This window comes from Symsagittifera roscoffensis, chromosome 6 (assembly GCF_963678635.1).
Source record: "Symsagittifera roscoffensis chromosome 6, txSymRosc1.1, whole genome shotgun sequence".
Lineage (NCBI taxonomy): Eukaryota > Metazoa > Xenacoelomorpha > Acoela > Convolutidae > Symsagittifera > Symsagittifera roscoffensis.
In genome coordinates, this window is record NC_087067.1 from 33,851,501 (window position 1) to 33,870,383 (window position 18,883).

The window sequence follows — 18,883 nt, forward strand, 5'->3', positions numbered from 1 at the left end:
GATCACAAGATCATAATCAAATCTTGGGGGACTGAGAAAATGAATCAATTTTGTCGGTCCAACACAAAGTTATAAGCTTTTGAAATCTCGGTGATACCAAAAAGTTAAGCCTAATCGAGCGTGGTGCAAAAAAAGAAATTTTCAAAATTTTTGTTTTTTTTTCGTTCAAAGTTCATTTTTTTCATCTTGTTTCATAAATATGAGCTCAGGACAATTCCAACGAGCCCAAAACGACGTTTGTAGCTCAAGTTTACGTGGAGTAATCATCAGTTGAAAATCTGGGGGGACCCGAATTTCGGCCATTTTGGACGAAAATCGGCCTAAAAGCTAACTTTTAAGTTAGTGCAATTTTTTTTCTTGCATTTTTCAAGAGAATTGGGCTGCCCTCCGCTGTCGCAGAGTGCATTCAAAGAAAAGTTATCAAATAGATTTGAATACTTACCTATTTAATAAGTTTATCACAACAATTAGGCTAAAAGCAACTGACAGTATCCTGGCTGGTATTCAATCATATGCCACTTACAGTGGATGTGCGGCTATCATGCCATAGATGGTCATTCAAGGCACCTTGTACACGCTTCATAGGTTTTGACCAGCTGATTTGGCCATAAAACACATTGGGCCAAAAAAGTTCCAAACAATGTCAATTTTCAGTATTTTGTTTGAAATGCATAAATTATAACGTGAGCGTGCAAAATTTTACATGGTATAAGAGCATTTTTTTACTCTCGCGCGAGGGCGAGTGTTTTAAAAGTAATGTACATAGACATAAGCTAGTAAGGATATAAATGAAAGCGGAGTAACTCAAATGCCTACGACCATACCATGTTGAATGCACCGGTTCTCGTCCGAAAAATGCAAGTTCTCGTCCGATCTTGCATTTTTCAAGAGAATTGGGCTGCCCTCCGCTGTCGCAGAGTGCATTCAAAGAAAACTTATCAAATAGATTTGAATACTTACCTATTTAATAAGTTTATCACAACAATTAGGCTAAAAGCAACTGACAGTATCCTGGCTGGTATTCAATCATATGCCACTTACAGTGGATGTGCGGCTATCATGCCATAGATGGTCATTCAAGGCACCTTGTACACGCTCCATAGGTTTTAACCAGCTGATTTGGCCATAAAACACATTGGGCCAAAAAAATCCAAACAATGTCAATTTTCAGTATTTTGTTTGAAATGCATAAATTATAACGTGAGCGTGCAAAATTTTACATGGTATAAGAGCATATTTTTACTCTCGCGCGAGGGCGAGTGTTTTAAAAGTAATGTACATAGACATAAGCTAGTAAGGATATAAATGAAAGCGGAGTAACTCAAATGCCTACGACCATACCATGTTGAATGCACCGGTTCTCGTCCGATCACCGAAGTTAAGCAACATTGGGCCTGGTTAGTACTTGGATGGGAGACCGCCTGGGAACACCAGGTGTTGTAGGCTTTTATTTAAAGCAAAAGTAATTCTTTTACTTTTATGCGCTAAGAGTTATTGCTGTTTAAAATTCGGTGATGTCAAAAAGTTAAGCCTAATCGAGCGTGGTGCAAAAAATGAAATTTTCAAAATTTTTGTTTTTTTTTGTTCAAAGTTCATTTTTTCATCTTGTTTCATAAATTTGAGCTCAGGACAATTCCAACGAGCCCAAAACGACGTTTGTAGCTCAAGTGTACGTGGAGTAATCATCAGTTGAAAATTTGGGGGGATCCGAATTTCGGCCATTTTGGACGAAAATCGGCCTAAAAGCTAACTTTTACGTTAATGCAATTTTTTTTCTTGCATTTTTCAAGAGAATTGGGCTGCCCTTCACTGTCGCAGAGTGCATTCAAAGAAAACTTATCAAATAGATTTGAATACTTACCTATTTAATAAGTTTATCACAACAATTAGGCTAAAAGCAACTGACAGTATCCTGGCTGGTATTCAATCATATGCCACTTACAGTGGATGTGCGGCTATCATGCCATAGATGGTCATTCAAGGCACCTTGTACACGCTCCATAGGTTTTAACCAGCTGATTTGGCCATAAAACACATTGGGCCAAAAAAATCCAAACAATGTCAATTTTCAGTATTTTGTTTGAATTGCATAAATTATAACGTGAGCGTGCAAAATTTTACATGGTATAAGAGCATATTTTTACTCTCGCGCGAGGGCGAGTGTTTTAAAAGTAATGTACATAGACATAAGCTAGTAAGGATATAAATGAAAGCGGAGTAACTCAAATGCCTACGACCATACCATGTTGAATGCACCGGTTCTCGTCCGATCACCGAAGTTAAGCAACATTAGGCCTGGTTAGTACTTGGATGGGAGACCGCCTGGGAACACCAGGTGTTGTAGGCTTTTATTTAAAGCAAAAGTAATTCTTTTACTTTTATGCGCTAAGAGTTATTGCTGTTTAAAGTTCGGTGATGTCAAAAAGTTAAGCCTAATCGAGCGTGGTGCAAAAAATGAAATTTTCAAAATTTTTGTTTTTTTTTGTTCAAAGTTCATTTTTTCATCTTGTTTCATAAATTTGAGCTCAGGACAATTCCAACGAGCCCAAAACGACGTTTGTAGCTCAAGTGTACGTGGAGTAATCATCAGTTGAAAATTTGGGGGGATCCGAATTTCGGCCATTTTCGACGAAAATCGGCCTAAAAGCTAACTTTTAAGTTAGTGCAATTTTTTTTCTTGCATTTTTTAAGAGAATTGGGCTGCCCTTCACTGTCGCAGAGTGCATTCAAAGAAAACTTATCAAATAGATTTGAATACTTACCTATTTAATAAGTTTATCACAACAATTAGGCTAAAAGCAACTGACAGTATCCTGGCTGGTATTCAATCATATGCCACTTACAGTGGATGTGCGGCTATCATGCCATAGATGGTCATTCAAGGCACCTTGTACACGCTCCATAGGTTTTAACCAGCTGATTTGGCCATAAAACACATTGGGCCAAAAAAATTCCAAACAATGTCAATTTTCAGTATTTTGTTTGAAATGCATAAATTATAACGTGAGCGTGCAAAATTTTACATGGTATAAGAGCATATTTTTACTCTCGCGCGAGGGCGAGTGTTTTAAAAGTAATGTACATAGACATAAGCTAGTAAGGATATAAATGAAAGCGGAGTAACTCAAATGCCTACGACCATACCATGTTGAATGCACCGGTTCTCGTCCGATCACCGAAGTTAAGCAACATTAGGCCTGGTTAGTACTTGGATGGGAGACCGCCTGGGAACACCAGGTGTTGTAGGCTTTTATTTAAAGCAAAAGTAATTCTTTTACTTTTATGCGCTAAGAGTTATTGCTGTTTAAAGTTCGGTGATGTCAAAAAGTTAAGCCTAATCGAGCGTGGTGCAAAAAATGAAATTTTCAAAATTTTTGTTTTTTTTTTGTTCAAAGTTCATTTTTTCATCTTGTTTCATAAATTTGAGCTCAGGACAATTCCAACGAGCCCAAAACGACGTTTGTAGCTCAAGTGTACGTGGAGTAATCATCAGTTAAAAATTTGGGGGGACCCGAATTTCGGCCATTTTGGACGAAAATATGCCTAAAAGCTAACTTTTAAGTTAGTGCATTTTTTTTCTTGCATTTTTCAAGAGAATTGGGCTGCCCTCCGCTGTCGCAGAGTGCATTCAAAGAAAACTTATCAAATAGATTTGAATACTTACCTATTTAATAAGTTTATCACAACAATTAGGCTAAAAGCAACTGACAGTATCCTGGCTGGTATTCAATCATATGCCACTTTTAGTAGATGTGCGGCTATCATGCCATAGATGGTCATTCAAGGCACCTTGTACACGCTCCATAGGTTTTGACCAGCTGATTTGGCCATAAAACACATTGGGCCAAAAAAATTCCGAACAATGTCAATTTTCAGTATTTTGTTTGAAATGCATAAATTATAACGTGAGCGTGCAAAATTTTACATGATATAAGAGCATATTTTTACTCTCGCGCGAGGGCGAGTGTTTTAAAAGTAATGTACATAGACATAAGCTAGTAAGGATATAAATGAAAGCGGAGTAACTCATATGCCTACGACCATACCATGTTGAATGCACCGGTTCTCGTCCGATCACCGAAGTTAAGCAACATTGGGCCGGGTTAGTACTTGGATGGGAGACCGCCTGGGAACACCAGGTGTTGTAGGCTTTTATTTAAAGCAAAAGTAATTCTTTTACTTTTATGCGCTAAGAGTTATTGCTGTTTAAAATTCGGTGATGTCAAAAAGTTAAGCCTAATCGAGCGTGGTGCAAAAATTTTCAATGGGTCAAATTTTGGCCACAACAAAAGAAAACCGAAAAATTTTTTTTGCAGTATCAATTTTGTGTACAATCAGCTGCTGATAGGTCAAAAAAATGGAGATAACTTTTAGGGTCTTTGAGTTATAGCCTTTTGAATTTCGGTGATGTCAAAAAAATAAGCCCAATCGAGCCTGGTGAATTGCGCGAACGGCCATAACTTGCCCAAAAATTTTAAAATTTGCAAATTTTATTATTTGGATCACAAGATCATAGTCAAATCTTGGGGGACTGAGAAACTGAACCAATTTCGACAGTCCAACACAAAGTTATAAGCTTGAAATCTCGGTGATACCAAAAAGTTAAGCCTAATCGAATATGGTGCAAAAAATGAAATTTTCAAAATTTTAGTTTTTTTTTTTCGTTCAAAGTTCATTTTTTTCATCTCTTTTCATAAATTTGAGCTCAGGACAATTCCAACGAGCCCAAAACGACGTTTGTAGCTCAAGTGTACGTGGAGTAATCATCAGTTGAAAATTTGGGGGACCCGAATTTCGGCCATTTTGGACGAAAATCGGCCTAAAAGCTAACTTTCAAGTTAGTGCAATTTTTTTTCTTGCATTTTTCAAGAGAATTGGGCTGCCTTCCGCTGTCGCAGAGTGCATTCAAAGAAAACTTATCAAATAGATTTGAATACTTACCTATTTAATAAGTTTATCACAACAATTAGGCTAAAAGCAACTGACAGTATCCTGGCTGGTATTCAATCATATGCCACTTACAGTGGATGTGCGGCTATCATGCCATAGATGGTCATTCAAGGCACCTTGTACACGCTCCATAGGTTTTGACCAGCTGATTTGGCCATAAAACACATTGGGCCAAAAAAATTCCAAACAATGTCAATTTTCAGTATTTTGTTTGAAATGCATAAATTATAACGTGAGCGGGAAAAATTTTACATGGTATAAGAGCATATTTTTACTCTCGCGCGAGGGCGAGTCTTTTAAAAGTAATGTACATAGACATAAGCTAGTAAGGATATAAATGAAAGCGGAGTAACTCAAATGCCTACGACCATACCATGTTGAATGCACCGGTTCTCGTCCGATCACCGAAGTTAAGCAACATTGGGCCTGGTTAGTACTTGGATGGGAGACCGCCTGGGAACACCAGGTGTTGTAGGCTTTTATTTAAAGCAAAAGTAATTCTTTTACTTTTATGCGATAAGAGTTATTGCTGTTTAAAGTTCGGTGATGTCAAAAAGTTAAGCCTAATCGAGCGTGGTGCAAAAAATGAAATTTTCAAAATTTTTGTTTTTTTTTTCGTTCAAAGTTCATTTTTTTCATCTCGTTTCATAAATTTGAGCTCAGGACAATTCCAACGAGCCCAAAACGACGTTTGTAGCTCAAGTGTACGTGGAGTAATCATCAGTTGAAAATTTGGGGGACCCGAATTTCGGCCATTTTGGACGAAAATCGGCCTAAAAGCTAACTTTTACGTTAGTGCAATTTTTTTTCTTGCATTTTTCAAGAGAATTGGGCTGCCCTCCGCTGACGCAGAGTGGCATTCAAAGAAAACTTATCAAATAGATTTGAATCCTTACCTATTTAATAAGTTTATCACAACAATTAGGCTAAAAGCAACTGACAGTATCCTGGCTGGTATTCAATCATATGCCACTTACAGTGGATGTGCGGCTATCATGCCATAGATGGTCATTCAAGGCACCTTGTACACGCTCCATAGGTTTTGACCAGCTGATTTGGCCATAAAACACATTGGGCCAAAAAAATTCCAAACAATGTCAATTTTCAGTATTTTGTTTGAAATGCATAAATTATAACGTGAGCGTGCAAAATTTTACATGGTATAAGAGCTTATTTATACTCTCGCGAGAGGGCGAGTGTTTTAAAAGTAATGTACATAGACATAAGCTAGTAAGGATATAAATGAAAGCGGAGTAACTCAAATGCCTACGACCATACCATGTTGAATGCACCGGTTCTCGTCCGATCACCGAAGTTAAGCAACATTGGGCCTGGTTAGTACTTGGATGGGAGACCGCCTGGGAACACCAGGTGTTGTAGGCTTTTATTTAAAGCAAAAGTAGTTCTTTTACTTTTATGCGCTAAGAGTTATTGCTGTTTAAAGTTCGGTGATGTCAAAAAGTTAAGCCTAATCGAGCATGGTGCAAAAAATGAAATTTTCAAAATTTTTGTTTTTTCTTCTTCCAAAGTTCATTTTTTTCATCTCGTTTCATAAATTTGAGCATAGGAAAATTCCAACGAGCCCAAAACGACGTTTGTAGCTCAAGTTTACGTGGAGTAATCATCAGTTGGAAATTTGGGGGGACCCGAATTTCGGCCATTTTGGACGAAAATCGGCCTAAAAGCTAACTTTTAAGTTAGTGCAATTTGTTTTCTTGCATTTTTCAAGAGAATTGGGCTGCCCTCCGCTGTCGCAGAGTGCATTCAAAGAAAACTTATCAAATAGATTTGAATACTTACCTATTTAATAAGTTTATCACAACAATTAGGCTAAAAGCAACTGACAGTATCCTTGCTGGTATTCAATCATATGCCACTTACAGTGGATGTGCGGCTATCATGCCATAGATGGTCATTCAAGGCACCTTGTACACGCTCCATAGGTTTTGACCAGCTGATTTGGCCATAAAACACATTGGGCCAAAAAAATTCCAAACAATGTCAATTTTCAGTATTTTGTTTGAAATGTATAAATTATAACGTGAGCGTGCAAAATTTTACATGGTATAAGAGCATATTTTTACTCTCGCGCGAGGGCGAGTGTTTTAAAAGTAATATACATAGACATAAGCTAGTAAGGATATAGATGAAAGCGGAGTAACTCAAATGCCTACGACCATACCATGTTGAATGCACCGGTTCTCGTCCGATCACCGAAGTTAAGCAACATTGGGCCTGGTTAGTACTTGGATGGGAGACCGCCTGGGAACACCAGGTGTTGTAGGCTTTTATTTAAAGCAAAAGTAATTCTTTTACTTTTATGCGCTAAGAGTTATTGCTGTTTAAATTTCGGTGATGTCAAAAAGTTAAGCCTAATCGAGCGTGTTGCAAAAATTTTCAATGGGTCAAATTTTGGCCAAAACAAAAGAAAACCGAAAAATTTCTTTTGCAGTATCAATTTTGTGTACAATCAGCTGCTGATAGCTCAAAAATAATGGAGATAACTTTTGAGGTCTTTGAGTTATAGCCTTTTGAATTTCGGTGATGTCAAAAAAATAAGCCCAATCGAGCCTGGTGAATTGCGCGAACGGCCATAACTTGCCCAAAAATTTTAAAATTTCCAAATTTTATTATTTGGATCACAAGATCATAGTCGAATCTTGGGGGACTGAGAAAATGAACCAATTTCGTCGGTCCAACACAAAGTTATAAGCTTTTGAAATCTCGGTGATACCAAAAAGTTAAGCCTAATCGAGCGTGGTGCAAAAAATGAAATTTTCAAAATTTTTGTTTTTTTCCGTTCAAAGTTCATTTTTTTCATCTTGTTTCATAAATTTGAGCTCAGGACAATTCCAACTAGCCCAAAACGACGTTTGTAGCTCAAGTGTACGTGGAGTAATCATCAGTTAAAATTTTGGGGGGACCCGAATTTCGGCCATTTTGGACGAAAATCGGCCTAAAAGCTAACTTTTAAATCAGTGCAATTTTTTTCTTGCATTTTTCAAGAGAATTGAGCTGCCCTCCGCTGTCGCAGAGTGCATACAAAGAAAACTTATCAAATAGATTTGAATACTTACCTATTTAATAAGTTTATCACAAAAATTAGGCTAAAAGCAACTGGCTGGTATTCAATCATATGCCACTTACAGTGGATGTGCGGCTATCATGCCATAGATGGTCATTCAAGGCACCTTGTACACGCTCCATAGGTTTTGACCAGCTGATTTGGCCATAAAACACATTGGGCCAAAAAAATTCTAAACAATGTCAATTTTCAGTATTTTGTTTGAAATGCATAAATTAAACGTGAGCGTGCAAAATTTTACATGGTATAAGAGCATATCTTTACTCTCGCGCGAGGGCGAGTGTTTTAAAAGTAATGTACATAGACATAAGCTAATAAGGATATAAATGAAAGCGGAGTAACTCAAATGCCTACGACCATACCATGTTGAATGCAACGGATCTCGTCCGATCACCGAAGTTAAGCAACATTGGGCCTGGTTAGTACTTGGATGGGAGACCGCCTGGGAACACCAGGTAATGTAGGCTTTTATTTAAAGCAAAAGTAATTCTTTTACTTTTATGCGCTAAGAGTTATTGCTGTTTAAAGTTCGGTGATGTCAAAAAGTTAAGCCTAATCGAGCGTGGTGCAAAAATTTTCAATGGGTCAAATTTTGGCCAAAACAAAGGAAAACCGAAAAATTTCTTTTGCAGTATCAATTTTGTGTACAATCAGCTGCTGATAGGTCAAAAATAATGGAGATAACTTTTGGGGTCTTTGAGTTAGAGCCTTTTGAATTTCGGTGATGTCAAAAAAATAAGCCCACTCGAGCCTGGTGAACTGCGCGAACGGCCATAACTTGCCCAAAAATTTTAAAATTTCCAAATTTTATTATTTGGATCACAAGATCATAGTCAAATCTTGGGGGACTGAGAAAATGAACATATTTCGTCGGTCCAACACAAAGTTATAAGCTTTTGAAATCTCGGTGATACCAAAAAGTTAAGCCTAATCGAGCGTGGTGCAAAAAATGAAATTTTCAAAATTTTTGTTTTTTTTTCGTTCAAAGTTCATTTTTTCATCTTGTTTCATAAATTTGAGCTCAGGACAATTCCAACGAGCCCAAAACGACGTTTGTAGCTCAAGTGTACGTGGAGTAATCATCAGTTGAAAATTTGGGGGGACCCGAATTTCGGCCATTTTGGACGAAAATCGGCCTAAAAGCTAACTTGTTAGTGCAATTTTTTTTCTTGCATTTTTCAAGAGAATTGGGCTGCCCTCCGCTGTCGCAGAGTGCATTCAAAGAAAACTTATCAAATAGATTTGAATACTTACCTATTTAATAAGTTTATCACAACAATTAGGCTAAAAGCAACTAACAGTATCCTGGCTGGTATTCAATCATATGCCACTTACAGTGGATGTGCGGCTATCATGCCACAGGTGGTCATTCAAGGCACCTTGTACACGCTCCATAGGTTTTGACCAGCTGATTTGGCCATAAAACACATTGGGCCAAAAAAATTCCAAACAATGTCAATTTTCAGTATTTTGTTTGAAATGCATAAATTAAACGTGAGCGTGCAAAATTTTACATGGTATAAGAGCATATTTTTACTCTCGCGCGAGGGCGAGTGTTTTAAAAGTAATGTACATAGACATAAGCTAGTAAGGATATAAATGAAAGCGGAGTAACTCAAATGCCTACGACCATACCATGTTGAATGCAACGGTTCTCGTCCGATCACCGAGATTAAGCAACATTGGGCCTGGTTAGTACTTGGATGGGAGACCGCCTGGGAACACCAGGTGTTGTAGGCTTTTATTTAAAGCAAAAGTAATTCTTTTACTTTTATGCGCTAAGAGTTATTGCCGTTTAAAGTTCGGTGATGTCAAAAAGTTAAGCCTAATCGAGCGTGGTGCAAAAAATTTCAATGGGTCAAATTTTGGCCAAAACAAAAGAAAACCGAAAAATTTCTTTTGCAGTATCAATTTTGTGTACAATCAGCTGCTGATAGGTCAAAAATAATGGAGATAACTTTTGGGGTCTTTGAGTTATAGCCTTTTGAATTTCGGTGATGTCAAAAAAATAAGCCCAATCGAGCCTGGTGAATTGCGCGAACGGCCATAACTTGCCCAAAATTTTTAAAATTTCCAAATTTTATTATTTGCATCACAAGATCATAATCAAATCTTGGGGGACTGAGAAATTGAACCAATTTCGTCGGTCCAACACAAAGTTATAAGCTTTTGAAATCTCGGTGATACCAAAAAGTTAAGCCTAACCGAGCGTGGTGCAAAAAATGAAATTTTCAAAATTTTTGTTTTTATTTTTTTTTCATTCAAAATTCATTTTTTTCATCTTGTTTCATAAATTTGAGCTCAGGAAAATTCCAACGAGCCCAAAACGACGTTTGTAGCTCAAGTGTACGTGGAGTAATCATCAGTTGAAAATTTGGGGGGACCCGAATTTCGGCCATTTTGGACGAAAATCGGCCTAAAAGCTAACTTTTAAGTTAGTGCAATTTTTTTTCTTGCATTTTTCAAGAGAATTGGGCTGCCCTCCGCTGTCGCAGAGTGCATTCAAAGAAAACTTATCAAATAGATTTGAATACTTACCTATTTAATAAGTTTATCACAACAATTAGGCTAAAAGCAACTGGCTGGTATTCAATCATATGCCACTTACAGTGGATGTGCGGCTATCATGCCATAGATGGTCATTCAAGGCACCTTGTACACGCTCCATAGGTTTTGACCAGCTGATTTGGCCATAAAACACATTGGGCCAAAAAAATTCCAAACAATGTCAATTTTCAGTATTTTGTTTGAAATGCATAAATTATAACGTGAGCGTGCAAAATTTTACATGGTATAAGAGCTTATTTATACTCTCGCGAGAGGGCGAGTGTTTTAAAAGTAATGTACATAGACATAAGCTAGTAAGGATATAAATGAAAGCGGAGTAACTCAAATGCCTACGACCATACCATGTTGAATGCACCGGTTCTCGTCCGATCACTGAAGTTAAGCACCATTGGGCCTGGTTAGTACTTGGATGGGAGACCGCCTGGGAACACCAGGTGTTGTAGGCTTTTATTTAAAGCAAAAGTAATTCTTTTACTTTTATGCGCTAAGAATTATTGCTGTTTAAAGTTCGATGATGTCAAAAAGTTAAGCCTAATCGAGCGTGGTGCAAAAATTTTCAATGGGTCAAATTTTGGCCAAAACAAAAGAAAACCGAAAAATTTCTTTTGCAGTATCAATTTTGTGTACAATCAGCTGCTGATAGGTCAAAAATAATGGAGATAACTTTTGGGGTCTTTGAGTTATAGCCTTTTGAATTTCAGTGATGTCAAAAAATTAAGCCCAATCGAGCCTGGTGAACTGCGCGAACGGCCATAACTTGCCCAAAAATTTTAAAATTTCCAAATTTTATTATTTGGATCACAAGATCATAGTCAAATCTTGGGGGACTGAGAAAATGAACATATTTCGTCGGTCCAACACAAAGTTATAAGCTTTTGAAATCTCGGTGATACCAAAAAGTTAAGCCTAATCGAGCGTGGTGCAAAAAATGAAATTTTCAAAATTTTTGTTTTTTTTTCGTTCAAAGTTCATTTTTTTCATCTTGTTTCATAAATTTGAGCTCAGGAAAATTCCAACGAGCCCAAAACGACGTTTGTAGCTCAAGTGTACGTGGAGTAATCATCAGTTGAAAATTTGGGGGGACCCGAATTTCGGCCATTTTGGACGAAAATCGGCCTAAAAGCTAACTTTTAAGTTAGTGCAATTTTTTTCTTGCATTTTTCAAGAGAATTGGGCTGCCCTCCGCTCTCGCAGAGTGCATTCAAAGAAAACTTATCAAATAGATTTGAATACTTACCTATTTAATAAGTTTATCACAACAATTAGGCTAAAAGCAACTGGCTGGTATTCAATCATATGCCACTTACAGTGGATGTGCGGCTATCATGCCATAGATGGTCATTCAAGGCACCTTGTACATGCTCCATAGGTTTTGACCAGCTGATTTGGCCATAAAACACATTGGGCCAAAAAAATTCCAAACAATGTCAATTTTCAGTATTTTGTTTGAAATGCATAAATTAAACGTGAGCGTGCAAAATTTTACATGGTATAAGAGCATATTTTTACTCTCGCGCGAGGGCGAGTGTTTTAAAAGTAATGTACATAGACATAAGCTAGTAAGGATATAAATGAAAGCGGAGTAACTCAAATGCCTACGACCATACCATATTGAATGCAACGGTTCTCGTCCGATCACTGAAGTTAAGCAACATTGGGCCTGGTTAGTACTTGGATGGGAGACCGCCTGGGAACACCAGGTGTTGTAGGCTTTTATTTAAAGCAAAAGTAATTCTTTTACTTTTATGCGCTAAGAGTTATTGCTGTTTAAAGTTCGGTGATGTCAAAAAGTTAAGCCTAATCGAGCGTGGTGCAAAAAATGAAATTTTCAAAATTTTTGTTTTTTTTTCGTTCAAAGTTCATTTTTTCATCTTGTTTCATAAATTTGAGCTCAGGACAATTCCAACGAGCCCAAAACGACGTTTGTAGCTCAAGTGTACGTGGAGTAATCATCAGTTGAAAATTTGGGGGGACCCGAATTTCGGCCATTTTGGACGAAAATCGGCCTAAAAGCTAACTTTTAAGTTAGTGCAATTTTTTTCTTGCATTTTTCAAGAGAATTGGGCTGCCCTCCGCTGTCGCAGAGTGCATTCAAAGAAAACTTATCAAATATATTTGAATACTTACCTATTTAATAAGTTTATCACAACAATTAGGCTAAAAGCAACTGGCTGGTATTCAATCATATGCCACTTACAGTGGATGTGCGGCTATCATGCCATAGATGGTCATTCAAGGCACCTTGTACACGCTCCATAGGTTTTGACCAGCTGATTTGGCCATAAAACACATTGGGCCAAAAGAATTCCAAACAATGTCAATTTTCAGTATTTTGTTTGAAATGCATAAATTAAACGTGAGCGTGCAAAATTTTACATGGTATAAGAGCATATTTTTACTCTCGCGCGAGGGCGAGTGTTTTAAAAGTAATGTACATAGACATAAGCTAGTAAGGATATAAATGAAAGCGGCGTAACTCAAATGCCTACGACCATAACATGTTGAATGCAACGGTTCTCGTCCGATCACCGAGATTAAGCAACATTGGGCCTGGTTAGTACTTGGATGGGAGACCGCCTGAGAACACCAGGTGTTGTAGGCTTTTATTTAAAGCAAAAGTAATTCTTTTACTTTTACGCGCTAAGAGTTATTGCTGTTTAAATTTCGGTGATGTCAAAAAGTTAAGCCTAATCGAGCGTGGTGCAAAAAATTTCAATGGGTCAAATTTTGGCCAAAACAAAAGAAAACCGAAAAATTTCTTTTGCAGTATCAATTTTGTGTACAATCAGCTGCTGATAGGTCAAAAATAATGGAGATAACTTTTGGGGTCTTTGAGTTATAGCCTTTTGAATTTCGGTGATGTCAAAAAAATAAGCCCAATCGAGCCTGGTGAATTGCGCGAACGGCCATAACTTGCCCAAAAATTTAAAAATTTCCAAATTTTATTATTTGGATCACAAGATCATAGTCAAATCTTGGGGGACTGAGAAAATGAACATATTTCGTCGGTCCAACACAAAGTTATAAGCTTTTGAAATCTCGGTGATACCAAAAAGTTAAGCCTAATCGAGCGTGGTGCAAAAAATGAAATTTTCAAAATTTTTGTTTTTTTTCGTTCAAAGATCATTTTTTCATCTTGTTTCATAAATTTGAGCTCAGGAAAATTCCAACGAGCCCAAAACGACGTTTGTAGCTCAAGTGTACGTGGAGTAATCATCAGTTGAAAATTTGGGGGGACCCGAATTTCGGCCATTTTGGACGAAAATCGGCCTAAAAGCTAACTTTTAAGTTAGTGCAATTTTTTTCTTGCATTTTTCAAGAAAATTGGGCTGCCCTCCGCTGTCGCAGAGTGCATTCAAAGAAAACTTATCAAATAGATTTGAATACTTACCTATTTATTAAGTTTATCACAACAATTAGGCTAAAAGCAACTGACAGTATCCTGGCTGGTATTCAATCATATGCCACTTACAGTGGTTGTGCGGCTATCATGCCATAGATGGTCATTCAAGGCACCTTGTACACGCTCCATAGATTTTGACCAGCTGATTTGGCCATAAAACACATTGGGCCAAAAAAATTCCAAACAATGTCAATTTTCAGTATTTTGTTTGAAATGCATAAATTAAACGTGAGCGTGCAAAATTTTACATGGTATAAGAGCATATTTTTACTCTCGCGCGAGGGCGAGTGTTTTAAAAGTAATGTACATAGACATAAGCTAGTAAGGATATAAATGAAAGCGGAGTAACTCAAATGCCTACGACCATACCATGTTGAATGCAACGGTTCTCGTCCGATCACCGAGATTAAGCAACATTGGGCCTGGTTAGTACTTGGATGGGAGACCGCCTGGGAACACCAGGTGTTGTAGGCTTTTATTTAAAGCAAAAGTAGTTCTTTTACTTTTATGCGCTAAGAGTTATTGCTGTTTAAAGTTCGGTGATGTCAAAAAGTTAAGCCTAATCGAGCATGGTGCAAAAAATGAAATTTTCAAAATTTTTGTTTTTTTTTTCGTTCAAAGATCATTTTTTCATCTTGTTTCATAAATTTGAGCTCAGGAAAATTCCAACGAGCCCAAAACGACGTTTGTAGCTCAAGTTTACGTGGAGTAATCATCAGTTGAAAATTTGGGGGGACCCGAATTTCGGCCATTTTGGACGAAAATCGGCCTAAAAGCTAATTTTTAAGTTAGTGCAATTTGTTTTCTTGCATTTTTCAAGAGAATTGGGCTGCCCTCCGCTGTCGCAGAGTGCATTCAAAGAAAACTTATCAAATAGATTTGAATACTTACCTATTTAATAAGTTTATCACAACAATTAGGCTAAAAGCAACTGACAGTATCCTTGCTGGTATTCAATCATATGCCACTTACAGTGGATGTGCGGCTATCATGCCATAGATGGTCATTCAAGGCACCTTGTACACGCTCCATAGGTTTTGACCAGCTGATTTGGCCATAAAACACATTGGGCCAAAAAAATTCCAAACAATGTCAATTTTCAGTATTTTGTTTGAAATGCATAAATTATAACGTGAGCGTGCAAAATTTTACATGGTATAAGAGCATATTTTTACTCTCGCGCGAGGGCGAGTGTTTTAAAAGTAATATACATAGACATAAGCTAGTAAGGATATAGATGAAAGCGGAGTAACTCAAATGCCTACGACCATACCATGTTGAATGCACCGGTTCTCGTCCGATCACCGAAGTTAAGCAACATTGGGCCTGGTTAGTACTTGGATGGGAGACCGCCTGGGAACACCAGGTGTTGTAGGCTTTTATTTAAAGCAAAAGTAATTCTTTTACTTTTATGCGCTAAGAGTTATTGCTGTTTAAATTTCGGTGATGTCAAAAAGTTAAGCCTAATCGAGCGTGTTGCAAAAATTTTCAATGGGTCAAATTTTGGCCAAAACAAAAGAAAACCGAAAAATTTCTTTTGCAGTATCAATTTTGTGTACAATCAGCTGCTGATAGCTCAAAAATAATGGAGATAACTTTTGAGGTCTTTGAGTTATAGCCTTTTGAATTTCGGTGATGTCAAAAAAATAAGCCCAATCGAGCCTGGTGAATTGCGCGAACGGCCATAACTTGCCCAAAAATTTTAAAATTTCCAAATTTTATTATTTGGATCACAAGATCATAGTCGAATCTTGGGGGACTGAGAAAATGAACCAATTTCGTCGGTCCAACACAAAGTTATAAGCTTTTGAAATCTCGGTGATACCAAAAAGTTACGCCTAATCGAGCGTGGTGCAAAAAATGAAATTTTCAAAATTTTTGTTTTTTTCCGTTCAAAGTTCATTTTTTTCATCTTGTTTCATAAATTTGAGCTCAGGACAATTCCAACTAGCCCAAAACGACGTTTGTAGCTCAAGTTTACGTGGAGTAATCATCAGTTAAAATTTTGGGGGGACCCGAATTTCGGCCATTTTGGACGAAAATCGGCCTAAAAGCTAACTTTTAAATTAGTGCAATTTTTTTCTTGCATTTTTCAAGAGAATTGAGCTGCCCTCCGCTGTCGCAGAGTGCATTCAAAGAAAACTTATCAAATAGATTTGAATACTTACCTATTTAATAAGTTTATCACAAAAATTAGGCTAAAAGCAACTAACAGTATCCTGGCTGGTATTCAATCATATGCCACTTACAGTGGATGTGCGGCTATCATGCCATAGATTGTCATTCAAGGCACCTTGTTCACGCTCCATAGGTTTTGACCAGCTGATTTGGCCATAAAACACATTGGGCCAAAAAAATTCCAAACAATGTCAATTTTCAGTATTTTGTTTGAAATGCATAAATTATAACGTGAGCGTGCAAAATTTTACATGGTATAAGAGCATATTTTTACTCTCGCGCGAGGGCGAGTGTTTTAAAAGTAATGTACATAGACATAAGCTAGTAAGGATATAAATGAAAGCGGAGTAACTCAAATGCCAACGACCATACCATGTTGAATGCACCGGTTCTCGTCCGATCACCGAAGTTAAGCAACATTGGGCCTGGTTAGTACTTGGATGGGAGACCGCCTGGGAACACCAGGTGTTGTAGGCTTTTATTTAAAGCAAAAGTAAATCTTTTACTTTTATGCGCTAAGAGTTATTGCTGTTTAAATTTCGGTGATGTCAAAAAGTTAAACCTAATCGAGCGTGGTGCAAAAAGTTTCAATGGGTCAAATTTTGGCCAAAACAAAAGAAAACCGAAAAATTTCTTTTGCAGTATCAATTTTGTGTACAATCAGCTGCTGATAGGTCAAAAATAATGGAGATAACTTTTGGGGTCTTTGAGTTATAGCCTTTTGAATTTCGGTGATGTCAAAAAAATAAGCCCAATCGAGCCTGGTGAATTGCGCGAACGGCCATAACTTGCCCAAAAATTTTAAAATTTCCAAATTTTATTATTTGGATCACAAGATCATAGTCAAATCTTGGGGGACTGAGAAAATGAACCAATTTCGTCGGTCCAACACAAAGTTATAAGCTTTTGAAATCTCGGTGATACCAAAAAGTTAAGCCTAATCGAGCGTGGTGCAAAAAATGAAAATTTCAAAATTTTTGTTTTTATTTTTTTTCATTCAAAATTCATTTTTTTCATCTTGTTTCATAAATTTGAGCTCAGGACAATTCCAACGAGCCCAAAACGACGTGTGTAGCTCAAGTGTACGTGGAGTAATCATCAGTTGAAAATTTGGGGGGACCCGAATTTCGGCCATTTTGGACGAAAATCGGCCTAAAAGCTAACTTTTAAGTTAGTGCAATTTTTTTTCTTGCATTTTTCAAGAGAATTGGGCTGCCCTCCGCTGTTGCAGAGTGCATTCAAAGAAAACTTATCAAATAGATTTGAATACTTACCTATTTAATAAGTTTATCACAACAATTAGGCTAAAAGCAACTGGCTGGTATTCAATCATATGCCACTTACAGTGGATGTGCGGCTATCATGCCATAGATGGTCATTCAAGGCACCTTGTACACGCTCCATAGGTTTTGACCAGCTGATTTGGCCATAAAACACATTGGGCCAAAAATATTCTAAACAATGTCAATTTTCAGTATTTTGTTTGAAATGCATAAATTAAACGTGAGCGTGCAAAATTTTACATGGTATAAGAGCATATTTTTACTCTCGCGCGAGGGCGAGTGTTTTAAAAGTAATGTACATAGACATAAGCTAATAAGGATATAAATGAAAGCGGAGTAACTCAAATGCCAACGACCATACCATGTTGAATGCACCGGTTCTCGTCCGATCACCGAAGTTAAGCAACATTGGGCCTGGTTAGTACTTGGATGGGAGACCGCCTGGGAACACCAGGTGTTGTAGGCTTTTATTTAAAGCAAAAGTAATTCTTTTACTTTTATGCGCTAAGAGTTATTGCTGTTTAAATTTCGGTGATGTCAAAAAGTTAAACCTAATCGAGCGTGGTGCAAAAAGTTTCAATGGGTCAAATTTTGGCCAAAACAAAAGAAATCCGAAAAATTTCTTTTGCAGTATCAATTTTGTGTACAATCAGCTGCTGATAGGTCAAAAATAATGGAGATAACTTTTGGGGTCTTTGAGTTATAGCCTTTTGAATTTCGGTGATGTCAAAAAAATAAGCCCAATCGAGCCTGGTGAATTGCGCGAACGGCCATAACTTGCCCAAAAATTTTTAAATTTCCAAATTTTATTATTTGGATCACAAGATCATAGTCAAATCTTGGGGGACTGAGAAAATGAACCAATTTCGTCGGTCCAACACAAAGTTATAAGCTTTTGAAATCTCGGTGATACCAAAAAGTTAAGCCTAATCGAGCGTGGTGCAAAAAATGAAATTTTCAAAATTTTTGTTTTTATTTTTTTTCATTCAAAATTCATTTTTTTCATCTTGTTTCATAAATTTGAGCTCAGGACAATTCCAACGAGCCCAAAACGACGTTTGTAGCTCAAGTGTACGTGGAGTAATCATCAGTTGAAAATTTGGGGGGACCCGAATTTCGGCCATTTTGGATGAAAATCGGCCTAAAAGCTAACTTTTAAGTTAGTGCAATTTTTTTTCTTGCATTTTTCAAGAGAATTGGGCTGCCCTCCGCTGTTGCAGAGTGCATTCAAAGAAAACTTATCAAATAGATTTGAATACTTACCTATTTAATAAGTTTATCACAACAATTAGGCTAAAAGCAACTGGCTGGTATTCAATCATATGCCACTTACAGTGGATGTGCGGCTATCATGCCATAGATGGTCATTCAAGGCACCTTGTACACGCTCCATAGGTTTTGACCAGCTGATTTGGC

At 37.3% G+C, this 18,883-nt stretch overlaps 16 non-coding genes across 16 annotated transcripts; all 16 read left to right on the forward strand.

The window, feature by feature from the left end:
* The first annotated feature begins 1,327 nt into the window (after positions 1-1,327).
* On the forward strand, positions 1,328-1,446 carry LOC134849962 (5S ribosomal RNA). The gene has a single exon (XR_010163944.1). It is a non-coding gene; the product is annotated as a 5S ribosomal RNA (ribosomal RNA).
* Positions 1,447-2,228: 782 nt separating this feature from the next.
* LOC134849078 (5S ribosomal RNA) lies at positions 2,229-2,347 on the forward strand. Its single transcript, XR_010163120.1, has one exon. It is a non-coding gene; the product is annotated as a 5S ribosomal RNA (ribosomal RNA).
* Positions 2,348-3,130: 783 nt separating this feature from the next.
* LOC134849079 (5S ribosomal RNA) lies at positions 3,131-3,249 on the forward strand. Its single transcript, XR_010163121.1, has one exon. It is a non-coding gene; the product is annotated as a 5S ribosomal RNA (ribosomal RNA).
* Positions 3,250-4,032: 783 nt separating this feature from the next.
* LOC134849672 (5S ribosomal RNA) lies at positions 4,033-4,151 on the forward strand. The gene has a single exon (XR_010163685.1). It is a non-coding gene; the product is annotated as a 5S ribosomal RNA (ribosomal RNA).
* A 1,158-nt stretch (positions 4,152-5,309) lies between these two features.
* LOC134849963 (5S ribosomal RNA) lies at positions 5,310-5,428 on the forward strand. The gene has a single exon (XR_010163945.1). It is a non-coding gene; the product is annotated as a 5S ribosomal RNA (ribosomal RNA).
* A 786-nt stretch (positions 5,429-6,214) lies between these two features.
* On the forward strand, positions 6,215-6,333 carry LOC134849964 (5S ribosomal RNA). The gene has a single exon (XR_010163946.1). It is a non-coding gene; the product is annotated as a 5S ribosomal RNA (ribosomal RNA).
* A 785-nt stretch (positions 6,334-7,118) lies between these two features.
* Positions 7,119-7,237, forward strand: LOC134849965 (5S ribosomal RNA). The gene has a single exon (XR_010163947.1). It is a non-coding gene; the product is annotated as a 5S ribosomal RNA (ribosomal RNA).
* Positions 7,238-8,383: 1,146 nt separating this feature from the next.
* Positions 8,384-8,502, forward strand: LOC134849260 (5S ribosomal RNA). The gene has a single exon (XR_010163295.1). It is a non-coding gene; the product is annotated as a 5S ribosomal RNA (ribosomal RNA).
* Positions 8,503-9,656: 1,154 nt separating this feature from the next.
* Positions 9,657-9,775, forward strand: LOC134849249 (5S ribosomal RNA). Its single transcript, XR_010163285.1, has one exon. It is a non-coding gene; the product is annotated as a 5S ribosomal RNA (ribosomal RNA).
* A 1,155-nt stretch (positions 9,776-10,930) lies between these two features.
* Positions 10,931-11,049, forward strand: LOC134849150 (5S ribosomal RNA). The gene has a single exon (XR_010163189.1). It is a non-coding gene; the product is annotated as a 5S ribosomal RNA (ribosomal RNA).
* A 1,147-nt stretch (positions 11,050-12,196) lies between these two features.
* Positions 12,197-12,315, forward strand: LOC134849216 (5S ribosomal RNA). The gene has a single exon (XR_010163253.1). It is a non-coding gene; the product is annotated as a 5S ribosomal RNA (ribosomal RNA).
* A 771-nt stretch (positions 12,316-13,086) lies between these two features.
* LOC134849262 (5S ribosomal RNA) lies at positions 13,087-13,205 on the forward strand. The gene has a single exon (XR_010163296.1). It is a non-coding gene; the product is annotated as a 5S ribosomal RNA (ribosomal RNA).
* Positions 13,206-14,361: 1,156 nt separating this feature from the next.
* LOC134849250 (5S ribosomal RNA) lies at positions 14,362-14,480 on the forward strand. The gene has a single exon (XR_010163286.1). It is a non-coding gene; the product is annotated as a 5S ribosomal RNA (ribosomal RNA).
* Positions 14,481-15,265: 785 nt separating this feature from the next.
* Positions 15,266-15,384, forward strand: LOC134849966 (5S ribosomal RNA). The gene has a single exon (XR_010163948.1). It is a non-coding gene; the product is annotated as a 5S ribosomal RNA (ribosomal RNA).
* A 1,158-nt stretch (positions 15,385-16,542) lies between these two features.
* Positions 16,543-16,661, forward strand: LOC134848946 (5S ribosomal RNA). Its single transcript, XR_010162995.1, has one exon. It is a non-coding gene; the product is annotated as a 5S ribosomal RNA (ribosomal RNA).
* A 1,153-nt stretch (positions 16,662-17,814) lies between these two features.
* On the forward strand, positions 17,815-17,933 carry LOC134848947 (5S ribosomal RNA). Its single transcript, XR_010162996.1, has one exon. It is a non-coding gene; the product is annotated as a 5S ribosomal RNA (ribosomal RNA).
* The last annotated feature ends 950 nt before the right edge of the window (positions 17,934-18,883 follow it).